The following is a 13,905-nucleotide window of genomic DNA, read 5'->3' as shown; positions in this document are numbered from 1 at the left end:
ACTTCACTCACAACAGGAGAGTTACTTTACTCTGAACTGTCTGATATATGTGTTCCTATGTACACCTTCATTGGTATACATTTTTATATCAACTTGGATAGCTGGATTTATTTGTTATACGTTTTCATTGTGGAACTAATATTTGCTAGGAAGGAAGTCAAGCCTTTGAAATAAAGCTTGGGGTCTCCTTCCCCAATAAGAAACACTGATCATGAGTTTAGCTTGAGCCCAAAATTCACATCTCTTTAGGAATGGGGAACCTGCCCGAGAGGTCATGTGTGGCCTTATAGTTCCTTGGGTGTAGCCATTTGACTGGGTCCAAGTTTTATAGCACAAATCCTTTAAGTTTGGATTCAGTCAAAAAGCCACATTTGAGGACCTAGAGGGCCCCATGTGGCTTTGAGGCCTCAGGTTCCCCACTCCTGCCCTAGACTAATAATATTTAATGTAGCAAATAGCTATAATTTTCTTAGTACTCTGGCTCTCTCATTCAGAAGAGCAGAGTGGCCAAGTCTCTGACTTCAGTCTCTTGCCATTTTGACTTTCAATAACCCCTGAAGAAGGGCAGAGTGGAACAAGAGCTCAGCTCCCCTGCCTCCTAATTAAGTGTTCTTTCATTATGCTACCATGAAGTCATTTGATAATGACCTGAAAAGTGTGGGAGTCTAAAGTCATATCCAGTTCACTGAGACAAAGCTCACTAAGAGGTCAGGTGGAGAGGGCCATTTCGGCTGCCATCCTGCTTCGCATGTTATGGAGTGATAGTATTGATTTGCATGTGATACGTATATCTAGGCAGCTTTGGTGGTGGAAAGGACTGAGTTCTGGAGAAGGATATAAAGATGGATATAAAGGCTACTTTTCCTGGCCCCCTGGGAGGTATTCAGAGGTGATGGGGAAAAAAGACCTAAAATGGGACCCTATTCCACCAGGGATTCACAAAGTAGAAGTCCTGATAGCAGAGAGACTTAAGATATGAAGCTATGTGGTGAATAGGACAGTAGTGTCCGAGGGCTGGAAGTCTTTACCCAGGAATCCGTTGAGGGAGATGTCCAAAGAGACAGGTTCTCCTCATTCCTCTGTGTCCTGTGGACCTATAGTGCTTAGCAGTTCTGCACCATCCTCATCCTCTTTCTGGAAAGGGATTCTTGGTCCACACCTTTATTCATTCCTCTTTGGGACTGACATCATCACTAATTTTCTCTTCCCTAACTTTATTCCCAGTGACTTCATTTATCATAAAAAGCAGAAATGAATACTCTCTTGGGGAAAATGCTAACTTCAGAATAAAGGACCACAATTTCTGTCTCTCCTGTGTAGAGTGGAGTGAAATCTATACTGCAGCTGGTGGTGAATTTCATAGAACTGCAAGTTTGGAAGGGCCCTCAATTGTCACCTGAGATCACTGCTTCATTCTTGGGAATCACAACGAAACTCTGATCTCAAAGGACTCATACTTTCTGTTGAGTGTCCTGAATTTTCCCTTTATAAGGACTTTTGAGGACTATAGGAAATATGTCAAATGAAAATCCAGTTACTCCACGAAGACTTGGCTTCTTGGATTTACGTCTGAGAAACTGGCCACTTGAAGCTGGGCACTTGGGGAAGGATGGGTTGAGACATGGAGAACTAAGGCTAGATCAGCCTTTCCCCATTTCCTGGATCTATTTCCATACTGTGAACTGGTGGTCCTCCACATTCCCCAAGCACCAGCCAAAGAAATTTACACTATTCTGCTTGTCTCCCTGAAGCAGTAGAAGAATCAGGTTAGGAGAAGGAGGAGGTTCAAGAACCTGAGAAATGTCCAGGAAGAGATCAATGTGAATAGGACCTTGTTGGTATTGATACCCTGGAGCACTGTCAATCTGAGGAACACGGATGGACAAGGAAGCCCTTAGAAAGTCTGAGGGCTGAAGGTTAAAAGTGGAACCAAAGGTGAAAACATTGGGGAATCCCCAAGCACATCCTGAAACTAGGGACTGGGAAGATAGCGTAATAGATGGAGCACTGGACCTGAGGTCAGATTCAAATCCTGTCACATTTCCTATCTAACACCTATGTGTCTCTGTGCATGTCAGTAACCTCTCTGGGTCTCAGATTCTACATCTTTAAAATGAGAGTATTGGTTTCAATGACCTGATTCCTTTCAGTACTAAATCTGAGCCTAAGACTTTATCATTTCTTTTCTCCCAGGTTAGGTTCTAGAGAGAGAAAAGACATTCCAGTTCTTCATCTCTGGCTGGGCCTATATTCTCTTGGGCATTTTCCCCTAAAAATTTCCCAAGGAAAATTGTCTCAGAATTCCTGCTCTACCACCTCCATTTAGCTTTGAGCAGTTGAAGTCAGGGAAGAAGAGGCCTGATGCAGGCATAGACAGTTTCTATGTACTCCATTTTCCCTATTTAAACCTGTTGCTAAGGCCCTAATAAGACCACATGGACTTCTCACCTAGAAGTCTTCGGTCCTCTGGCAGTCCCCAGTCAGGTCCCTCCTAATCTGGGATTCCTCTGAAAATCTTACTCCTCTGAGAACTGAATTTTCCCAAAGCTTCTTAAAGCACAGCCTAGCTCTTGCGGCAAGATCCCCAAGTCCACCCCACCTCCCCAGCAGTAGTAGACTATACCTCAAGAATACATTGTCATATCTCAATAGATGCAGAAAAAGCTTTTGACAAAATACAATTCCCATTCCTATTGAAAACAATGGTGAGAATAGGAATAAATGGAGCCTTCCTTAAAATAATAAGCAGTATCCACCTGAAAGCATTAGCAAGCATTATATGCAATGGGGAGCAGCTAGGTGCATTTCCAGTAAGATCAGGGGTGCAACAAGGATGTCCATTATCATCACTGTTATTCAATATGATACTAAAAACGTTTGCTTCAGCAATAAGAGAAGAAAATGAAATTGAAGGAATTAGAATAGGCAAAGAAGAAACTAAGCTATAACTCTTTGCAGACGATATGATTCTGTACTTAGAGAATTCTAGAGAATCAAGTAAAAAACTACTTGAAATAACAAACAACTTTGGTAAAGTTGCAGGTTACCAAACAAACCCTTATAAACCATCTGCATTTCTCTATATTACTAACAAAAACCAACAGCAAGAGATAGAAAGAGAAATCACATTTAAAGTTACGATAGACACTATAAAATATTTCAGAGTCTACTTGCCAAAACAAACCCAGGGGCTATACGAACACGATTGCAAAGCACTTTTCACACAAGTAAAGTCAGATCTAAGTAATTGGGAAAATATCGGTTGCTGGTGGGTAGGCCAAGCTAATATAATAAAAATGACAATTCTACCTGTATTAATTTACTTATTCCGTGCTATGTCAATCAAACTACCAGAAAATTATTTTCTAGAGCTAGAAAAAAATAATATTAAAATTCATCTGGAAGAACAAAGGTCCAGAATATAAAGGGAATTACTGAAAAGAAATGCTAAGGAAGATGATCTAGCCCGACCAGATCTCAAATTATATTATAAAGCAGAAATCATCAAAACCACATGGCACTGGCTAAGAAATAGAGGGGTAGACTGGTGGAATACGTTGGGTACATAATGCACAGTAGTCAATGAATATAGAAATCTACTGTTTGATAAACCCAAAGACCCCAGCTTCTTGAATAAGAACTCACTGTTTGACAAAAACTACTGGAAAAACTGGACAACAATGTGGTAGAAACTGGGCATAGACCAATGCCTGACACCATACACAAGAATAAAGTCCAAATGGGTATACCATCTAGTTTATAAAGACTGATATTATAGATAAATTAGGGGAACAAGGAATAGTGTATCTGTCAGATTTATGGAGAATGGAGAAATTTATGACCAAGCAAGAGGTAGAGAACATTATAAAGTGCAAAATGGATAATTTTGATTACATAAAGTTGAAAAGTTTTTGCACAAACCCAATGCAACCAAGATTAGAAAGGAAGCAGAAAACTGGGAAAGAATTGTTGCAACTAGTATCTGTGATAAAGGCCTCCTTTCTAAAATATACAAGAGAACTGAGTCAAATTTACAAGAACAAAAGTCATTCCCCAATGGATAAATGGTCAAAGGATATGAACAAGCAGTTTTCAGAGGAAGAAATTAAAGCTATCTATAGTCATATGAAAAGATGCTCTAAATCACTATTGATTAAAGAGAAGCAAGTCAAAACAACTCTGAGGTACCACATCACACCTATCAGATTGGCTAACAGGACAAAACAGGAAGATGATAAATGTTGGAGAAGATGTGGGAGAGTTGGAAGACTAATTCATTGTTGGTGGAGATGTGAGCTGATCCAATCATTCTGGAGAGAAATTTGAAACTATGCCCAAAGTGCTGCAAAAATGTGCATACCCTTTGACCTAGCAATATTGCTTCTGTATCCCAAAGAGATCACAAAAAAGGGACAAGGTCTCACATGTACAAAAATGTAAAAAACAGCTCTCTTTGTGGTGGCCAAGAACTGGAAACTAGGGGAATGCCCATCAGTTGGTTAATGATTGAACAATTTGTGATATATGAATATAATGGAATACTATTGTGGTGTAAGAAATGAAGAACAGAGGGGTAGAGCCAAGATGGTGGAGTAGAAAGACACATATACACTAGCTCCGAACCCACATCCCCTAAGATATCTGTAAAAAAGAACTCCCAACAAATTCTGGAGCAGCAGAAGCCACAGAACAATGGAGCAGAGGAGATTTCTGTTCCAGAGGGACCTGAAAACCTGACGCGAAAAGTCCGTCACTCCCTGGACCCGGAGCCAAGCCCAGCCCTGCCTTGGCCATATGGCACCAAGAGGAGCGGATCCTAGTGGGCTTCAGGGATGGAATCTCCTGCGGCCACGCAGGTCCCTCCACCCACGGGCCCCAAAGGTTGGTGAGAGGGTCTTCTTGGCTTGCCAAGAGGGGAGTGGGGTGCCCCCATAACTCAGGCCCCCTCGGGAGGCAGCAGCGGAGGTGGCAGCAGACCAGGACTCCCCAAGCAGACAGGAGCCCAGATCTGTTGTTGAAGGTCTCTGCATAAAACCCCTGAGAGAACTGAGCCTGTGAGGCAGCCCTGCCCCCACCTGAGAAGCTGAACTTAATCTCACACTGAATAGCAGCCCTGCCCCCGCCCAAAGCCCTGAGGCTGGGAAGTAGCATTTGAATCTCAGACCCCAAGCGCTGGCTGGGCAGATCTGGAGGCCAAGTGGGTGTAAAGAGGATGCTCAGAAGTCAAGTCACTGGCTGGGAAAATGCCCAGAAAAGGGGAAAAAAATAAGACTATAGAAGGTTACTTTCTTGGTGAACAGGTATTTCCTCCCTTCCTTTCTGATGAGGAAGAACAATGCTTACCATCACGGAAAGACTCAAAAGTCAAGGCTTCTGTATCCCAGCCCACCCAATGGGCTCAGGCCATGGGAGAGCTCAAAAAGGATTTTGAAAATCAAGTTAGAGAGGTGGAGGAAAAACTGGGAAGAGAAATGAGAGAGATGCAGATAAAGCATGAAAAGCAAGTCAACAACCTGCTAAAGGAGACCCAAAAAAATGTTGAAGAAAATAACACCTTGAAAAATAGGCTAACTCAACTGGCAAAAGAGGTTCAAAAAGCCAATGAGGAGAAGAATGTTTTAAAAAGCAGAATTAGCCAAATGGAAAAGGAGGTTCAAAAGCTCACTGAAGAAAATAGTTCTTTCAAAATTAGAATAGAGCAGATGGAGGCCAATGACTTTATGAGAAACCAAGAAATCACAAAACAAAACCAAAAGAATGAAAAAATGGAAGATAATGTGAAATATCTCACTGGAAAAACAACTGACCTGGAGAATAGATCCAGGAGAGACAATTTAAAAATTATGGGACTACCTGAAAGCCATGATCAAAAAAAGAGCCTAGACATCATCTTTCATGAAATTATCAAGGAAAACTGCCCTGAGATTTTAGAACCAGAGGGCAAAATAAGTATTCAAGGAATCCACAGATCACCACCTGAAAGAGATCCAAAAAGAGAAACTCCTAGGAACATTGTGGCCAAATTCCAGAGTTCCCAGGTCAAGAAGAAAATATTGCAAGCAGCTAGAAAGAAACAATTCAAGTACTGTGGAAATACAATCAGGATAATGCAAGATCTAGCAGCTTCTACATTAAGGGATCAAAGGGCATGGAATAGGATATTCCAGAAGTCAAAGGAACTAGGACTAAAACCAAGAATCACCTACCCAGCAAAACTGAGTATAATACTTCAGGGGAAAAATTGGTCTTTCAGTGAAATAGAGGACTTTCAAGCATTCTTGATGAAAAGACCAGAGCTGAAAAGAAAATTTAACTTTCAAACACAAGAATGAAGAGAAGCATGAAAAGGTGAACAGCAAAGAGAAGTCATAAGGGACTTACTAAAGTTGAACTGTTTACATTCCTACATGGAAAGACAATATTTGTAACTCTTGAAACATTTCAGTATCTGGGTACTGGGTGGGATTACACATGCACACACACGCACACGCACATGTACACACACATAGAGACAGAGTGCACAGAGTGAATTGAAGAGGATGGGATCACATCTTTAAAAAAATGAAATCAAGCAGTGAGAGAGAAATATATTGGGAGGAGAAAGGGAGAAATGGAATGGGGCAAATTATCTCTCATAAAAGAGGCAAGCAAAAGACTTTTTAGTGGAGGGAAAAAGAGGGGAAGTGAGAGAAAAACATGAAGTTTACTCTCATCACATTCCACTAAAGGAAGGAATAAAATGCACACTCATTTTGGAATGAAAACCTATCTTACAATACAGGAAAGTGGGGGAGAAGGGGATAAGCAGGGTGGGGGGGATGATGGAAGGGAGGGCAATGGGAGGAGGGAGCAATTTGAGGTCAACACTCATGAGAAGGGACAGGACCAAAAGAGAGAATAGAAGTAATGGGGGACAGGATAGGATGGAAGGAAATATAGTTAGTCTTATACAACACAGCTCTTATGGAAGTCATTTGCAAAACTACACAGATATGGCCTATATTGAACTGCTTGCCTTCCAAAGGGAAGGGGTGGGGAGGGAGGGAGGAAGAGAAGTTGGAACTCAAAGTTTTAGGAACAACTGTCGAGTACTGTTGTTGCTACTAGGAAACAAGAAATACAGGTAAAGGGGTATAGAAAGTTATTTGGCCCTACAGGACAAAAGAGAAGATGGAGACAAGGGCAGAGAGTGATAATAGAAGAGAAGGCAGATTGGTGATAGGGGCAATTAGAATGCTCAGTGTTTTGGGGTGGGGGGAGGGGACAAAAGGGGAGAAAATTTGGAACCCAAAATTTTGTGAAGATGAATGTTAAAAGTTAAATAAAAAATAAACAAACAAACAAAAAAAAGAAATGAAGAACAGGAGGACTTCAGAAAGACCTGTGATTATGTGAACTGATGCTGATTGAAATGAGCAGAACCAGGAGAATGTCATACATAGTAACAGCCACAATGTGTGAGGACTGTTTCTGGTAAATTTAGCCCTTCACAGCCACGCAATGACCTAAAACACTCCCAAAGAACTCTTGAGGTAAAATGCCATCGGCATCCAGAGAAAGAACTATGGAACTGGAACGCAGAATGAAATAGACTATTTTCTCTTGTGTCATGTTTTGGTTTGGTTTGGTTTGGTTTTTCTCGTTGTTTCTCCCATTTGTTTTAATTCATCTACACATCATGATTAACGTCAAAATGTGCTCAATAACAGTGTATGTGTAGAACCCATATAAGATTTATTGCCCTCTCTAAGAGGGAGAGGGGAGGGAAGGGGAGAAAATTTAAGACTTATGAAACTGATTGCTGAAAACTGAAAACAAATAAATTAATTTTTTTTAAAATAATGCATTGTCATCTAGAGAAACAGTCCCCAGACAGACCCTTGAGGTACTCTCACAGTTAATGGATGATGATGCAACAAAAAAGACGGAAAAGCGAGGGCGGATCTCCCTCCCCGTCGTGTCCGCCGCCTCAGTTTCCTCCTCCTCCGTTGGGCGCAGCGCAGCCATGGTGCGGCGGCGGCGGCCTCGGAGGCGCTGTGGTCCTCTTGGCCCTAGCCTTGTGCGAGCTGCCAGGGGCCCAGGGCCGGGCGCTCGAGTGGTACTCAGCCTTGGTGAGCACGGTGTACGTGGACCCGCTGACGAACGTGACGGTGCAGGGCGCCACCGAGAGCGGCCGCTACGGCCACAACTCGCCCAAGGAGAGCCTGCAAGGCCTGGTGGGCATACCCCGCGCCCCGGGCCGCGACCCGAAGGGCTGCGCTCCCGACACCCAGTACTAGGTGCCCCAGCTGGGGAGGCTGGCAGCTGGCAGGGGCGAGCCCTGGATCGCCCGGGTGACCCGCGGGGACTGCACCTTCAAGGACAGGGTGCTCAGCGCCGCCCGCAGAAACGCCTCGGCCGTGGTCATCTACAACGAGGAGCACTACGGCAGCGGCACCACCTCCACGTCCCACCTGGGGACAGGAATTACAGTGGTAATTATGGTTAGCTATCCAAAAGGAATAGAAATTTGGGGACCAGTGCAAAGAGGAATTCCAGTTAAAATGACCATAGAAGTTGGCGCACGTCATGTGCCAGAGTTCATCAGTGGTCAGTCTGTTGTGTTAGTAGCCACTGCTTTCATCATCACGATGACCATATCATTAGCCTGGCTAATATTTTACTACATACAGCGTTTCCTATATGCTGGTTCACAGTTTGGAAATCAGAACCATAGAAAAGAGACAAAGAAAGCTATTGGGCAACTTCAGCTTCATACTGTAAAGCGTGGAGACAAGGGAACTGATGTTGATGCTGAAAATTGTGCAGCGTGCATTGAAAATTATAAACCAAAAGATATTATTAGAATTCTGCCATGCAAGCATATTTTTCACAGAACATGCATTGACCCCTGGCTTTTGGACCACCGAACTTGTCCAATGTGTAAACTTGATGTCATCAAAGCCCTAGGATACCAGGGAAATCTTGAGGATGTACAAGATATATGACAGCTCCAGAATCCATACCTGGTAGTGTTTCCATTGTGAATTTGAGTGTCACTTTACAAGATGAAAACAGAACTGAAGTAAGCAATTTGCCATCATCTTCTACAGATGGATCTGGGTTACAGTGTAACAACTTTAAAGATGATACAGGGGAAAATACTGCATTACTAGAGAGAGATGACAACAATGCTTCGCAGGAAGAGCTTGACTCCTAATGGATGTTTCGATTCAGTAGCTTCACAGCAACTTGTTGGACTGCATTAGAGAACATTTTATTTTTTTATCTTATTAGCACACACTTTGTACATTGGAAAAATTATGTATGTTCTTTTATCTTTCAGATATTATAAAAGGGCTAAGATATTTTGTTCAAAAAGGAATGGCTTTTAATTAGTCTTCATGTTGACCTGCTGAAAATACATTTTCTGTTTGGATGAATTTTGTCATATCAGACTGTTACAGAAACTGTCACTTAAGAAAGAAACTGTAATGTAAAATATTGGTGTTATTTCTAAAAGCTATCACAATAGCTAAAGTATAAGAAATATTATTTTTCCCAAAGTTGATTTAAGAATAAGCACAATTTATTTTGATATATTTCTTGATGGTGGCTTTGTGTAATTAAATGTTTTCCCTGGGGGAAATATTTTAGAGGTTTAGGGAATCTTGTTCAAAGATGAGAAGTTCATAACACTGTTGTCTCTGTGTGTCTTATATGTAAATAATTCAGAACTTAACTAGATATAGGTTATTTTCTTTTACCATTTGAGATTGTAAAAAACACTAACTATAATATATATTTTTTTCCTGTTCCTTGTGACATCTTGCCGTGGGAAAAAGAAGGTTGTTGACAAAATTTTCTATAAATAAAAATAAACACTTTAGATTCTCTTCTACCTCAAAAAAAAACAAAACAAAACAAAAAAAAAGATGGAAAAGGAGCAATGAGGCAAGTGGAAGAGGAACCAAGAGTGAACAATATCATGAAAAATTCAGAAGGGAGAGAGTATCAAGGACAAAAAGGTGAACAATGCTGTACAATAATTCAGAAAGTTCAAGAAGAATGAAGGTTGACAAGAGGCCATGAGATTCAAAAATTCAGAAATCATTGGCAGCTTTGGAGAGAATAATTTCTAATGAAGGATGAAGTTGGAAGCCATACTCAAGAGAGTTTAGGAGGGAGTGAAAAGAGGAAATGGATGCATCTTATATACAGCTTTCATGAGAAATTCAAGTGAGAAGGGGAGGAGAAATATGAAACAATAACAATTAGAGATGATGGGATCTAATAAGAATGCTGGGTTGAGTTTTTTAAGGATAACATGGACAAGAGATGGGGTGGGTAGGTGAGAGGCTAGAACTCCTCTTGATAAAGAGAAGTTTGGAATTGCTGTTGTGGTGAATGAACTAGGTTTGGTTAGCCATTAGCAGAAAGATTGCCCTGCTTCAGTGAGGGTCCAGTTGAAGTTAAGTGTAGACTCAGTCAGTAAGGTTTTCTGACTTCCTTCTTGTTCTGTAGCATGTGAGTAGAAGCAAAGGAAGAGGTTTCTGTCAGTATGAGAAGATTAGAGTTTGTCAGGGTCTAGTAGATGTTGTCACAACAAGATTTGAGAGTAAAGATAATATATAGTTGAAGTAGTTCACCAAAGGGTTAAGAAGTAAAAGAGAAAAGGGTATCGCCTGTTCAAGGTGAACTAGAGGCCAGAAGAGGGACAAAGAACAGGGTAAGGAGTTGTAAGGCTTAAAGGGAGATGGCATGATAAAATATGATCATATGAAGAAATTTTGGAATTCATGAGCTTGAAAGAGAAACACTTGTGGGTAATGGTAAGATCAAGGGTATGACCATCTCTGCATGTATCTTAGGTAGCACAGAGGACTAGGTCGTGGGAGCTGAATACAATGAGGAACTGAGCAATTTGGGTACTTGACTAAACTTTAACACATATATTGAAGACTCGAGTATGGGAGCAGACACTGAGATAGAGAGGAGACTGTGAGCCAGGTACCGAACTCATTGAGAAGGTTGGGTGAATACTGGGGCCTGGGTGAAAAATAACTTTACCAAGATGAGTGGAGTGATAAATGTAGGTAGTACAAACCTCAAAGGAGCAGAGGAGCTGGGTAATGGCCTTAGGAGGAGATTCTGAAAGTGGCAATGTGAACAAGAAGTATTCCCCTTGAGACGAGTTAAGTAAGGAGCGATGACAGGGGCAATCTGTAAGAAAGAAATTTCAAGCAGTAGTGGAAAGGGTAGCCAGGGATGTGGAGTCTTCTGGTCAGAGCCAAGTCTCAGTGCATGCCAGAAAATAGAAGTAGGGAGAGAAAGAGAGAGAGAGAGAGAGAGAGAGAGACAGAGACAGAGACAGAGACAGAGAGAGACAGAGAGAGGAGAGACAGAGACAGAGAGAGGAGAGACAGAGACAGAGAGACAGAGACAGAGACAGAGAGACAGAGAGGGAGGGAGGGAGACAGGGGGAGACAGAGAGAGGAATTTCAGTCAAGAGGAAGTTTGTCATTTATAGAGGAGGTGTTGCAGGAGACATGATGGAAGAGGAAAGTAGATCTGGAATGGGACTTTGGTAGACTAAGGTTGAAGAAGATGAAAATGAATAACGGAGGGGGTGATGTCCTTCAGCAAAAGTTCAGAGGGGTGAGGATTGAGAAAAGATCACGGAGAACATTAGTAACTGGAGAGAGTGGCTTCAGTGAAATATGTTCAAAAATTGGAGTGCCAAGAGTTGAGCGAATGAGAGAAAAGGAAGAGAAGCAAGACGTATAGCATTTTTCTAAGAGTTTGTCTAAGAAGCACAGGAGATTCTGTAATAAGAGCTAGAGGGGGTGGTAGTGACTATGTCTTTTAAAGAATTATAAGTAGTTTTTCTCATGCAACTTAGATTTCTTCCTCTAGTCATCTATATTTTGTAAGAGTTTTCAATCAACATAGTTTGGAGAGGAGGAATATTCAATATAGTAACATCTATTAAAGATTCTTAATTTTTTATGGATCAGTGTTAAGACTTGTGATTGTGGGCAACAGGTTTATTCTGTTGCGATGTTCCAGCACCATTAAAAATTATTTATTTATTTATTTACTGAAGATAATTTAAAGTCAGTATTTTTAATAAGGAAATTTCTTCTATCTTTTAAAAAGACAATTAATACAATTATGGTTTATAATTCTAGCCACCTCACCGTATCTTTGTATTGTGGCACCTAATTCAGTCTGGGCTCCAACAGTCACTACAGATACTTCTATAACATCTTTAAGAGTCCATTGGAATACTTTGGAAATGTCCGTTTGACTGATAGTTTGAAGAATTTAGGACAGCTAGATGGCACAGTGGTTAGAGTGCCAAACCTAGAGTCAGAAAGACTCATCTTACTGAGTTCAAATCCAGCATTAGACACTGCCTAGCTGTGTGACTCTGGGCTAGTTACTTAACCCTGTTTGCCTCAGTTCCCGCATCTCTGTCTCTGTCTCTGTCTCTGTCTCTCTCTCTCTCTCTCTCTCTTTCTCTCTCTCTCTCTCTCCTTCTCTCTCTCTCTCTCTCCATCTCCCCCACCCCCACTCCCTCCTTTCATTTTCTGGCATTCACTAGGAAACGGTTTTGTCCAGAAGACTGGATAATCACTTCTCAGGGGTGTTGCAGTGGGAATTCTTTTGGGATATGGATTAAATAACCACTAAGGACTTTTCAACTCTCTCATTATCGTCATCATCATCATCATCATCATCATCATCATCATCATCATCATCATCATTATAAGAACTTTATAATTTTACAAATGGAAGGTATTAGTGTCTCTCTGAAGGTTTAAAGTTTGGGTCTGACCTGGGTCAAAGTAGACAAGTCTGTCTTTTCATCTCTCTCCTTTCCTCCCTCTGCCTCCTCCCTTTCACCTTCCTTCCTTTCCCCACCCTTCCTCCATCTCTCTTTCCCTCCTTCCCTCCCTGCCTCCCTCTCTTGCAGAGTCCCCCAAAGATCCATGCCTGCATGAGATCTTGCTTCCTGGCATGAATGAATGAGGCGGGTGCAAGGATGGTATGAACTCCGTTTATTCTCAGCTAGCTCAGAGTATATATAGGCATTCTACTTCCATGCATGCAAGAAGCTTCTATACACTGTGTGCTGAGCTTAAGTGCTTGGCTGTTGCTACTCTTGCTCAACATAATTGCTGAAGGTCGGTTATTGCTTAAGGGTGGTCCATCATGTAAGTCATGCAAGGACATGACCTCCCAAAAGATTTCTCCCGAGGACACCATGACTCTGAAACCCGAGAGTTCCAAACCCCTTACACTCTCTCTCTCTGATCCTCTCTCTCCTCCCTTCCTCTTTCTCTTTCCCTTTGTTTTCTTGCTCCAACTCCCTCTCCCTCTCCCTCTCTCTCTTTCTCTCTATCTCTCTCTCTCCCCCCCCCACCTCTCTCTCCATTTCCCCTCCCATTCCACGTAGCCCTGTTTGCACATGTAGCTGTGAATAAGAATCACCGAAGGCTCCTGCTACAATCCACTGTCCTTTATATCTACATGCTTGAAGGTCCCTGAAGGAAAAAACTATTCAATTTTGTCTATCTCCAGCAATTAGAACAGGGCCTTGCACATAGTAGGTAGTTAATAAATGCTTATTGTCCTTGAAGCAGACTAAGTCTCAGTCCCTCTTCATTGGTTTAAGAGAGACTTATGGTAATTCGATGAACCTTTGTGCTGGCTCTCCCATAACTATGGTAAGCTGAAAGAGGAGAAAATATATTTCAACCCCCAAGAGAGTTTTTACCGGGAAAGAGATAGAGCTGAGGAATGTTTGGGATGTTGGATGCTATGGTACATGTATATAATGCTTCTTAATCTTTACTGATATATTAAATGACCCTTTATGTATTTGAGGTCAAAGTGAATGTGAACAGTCATCCATGGATC

General features: G+C 41.7%; 1 pseudogene; it reads left to right on the top strand.

Moving 5' to 3' along the window:
- Positions 1-7,907: 7,907 nt before the first annotated feature.
- On the top strand, positions 7,908-9,487 carry LOC140520036 (E3 ubiquitin-protein ligase RNF149 pseudogene; annotated as a pseudogene).
- The last annotated feature ends 4,418 nt before the right edge of the window (positions 9,488-13,905 follow it).

The sequence above is a fragment of the Notamacropus eugenii genome, chromosome 1 (assembly GCF_028372415.1).
Source record: "Notamacropus eugenii isolate mMacEug1 chromosome 1, mMacEug1.pri_v2, whole genome shotgun sequence".
NCBI classification, from domain to species: Eukaryota; Metazoa; Chordata; class Mammalia; order Diprotodontia; family Macropodidae; genus Notamacropus; species Notamacropus eugenii.
Note: the sequence above shows the minus strand (reverse complement) of the source record. Positions and strands in the feature narration are given on the sequence as shown.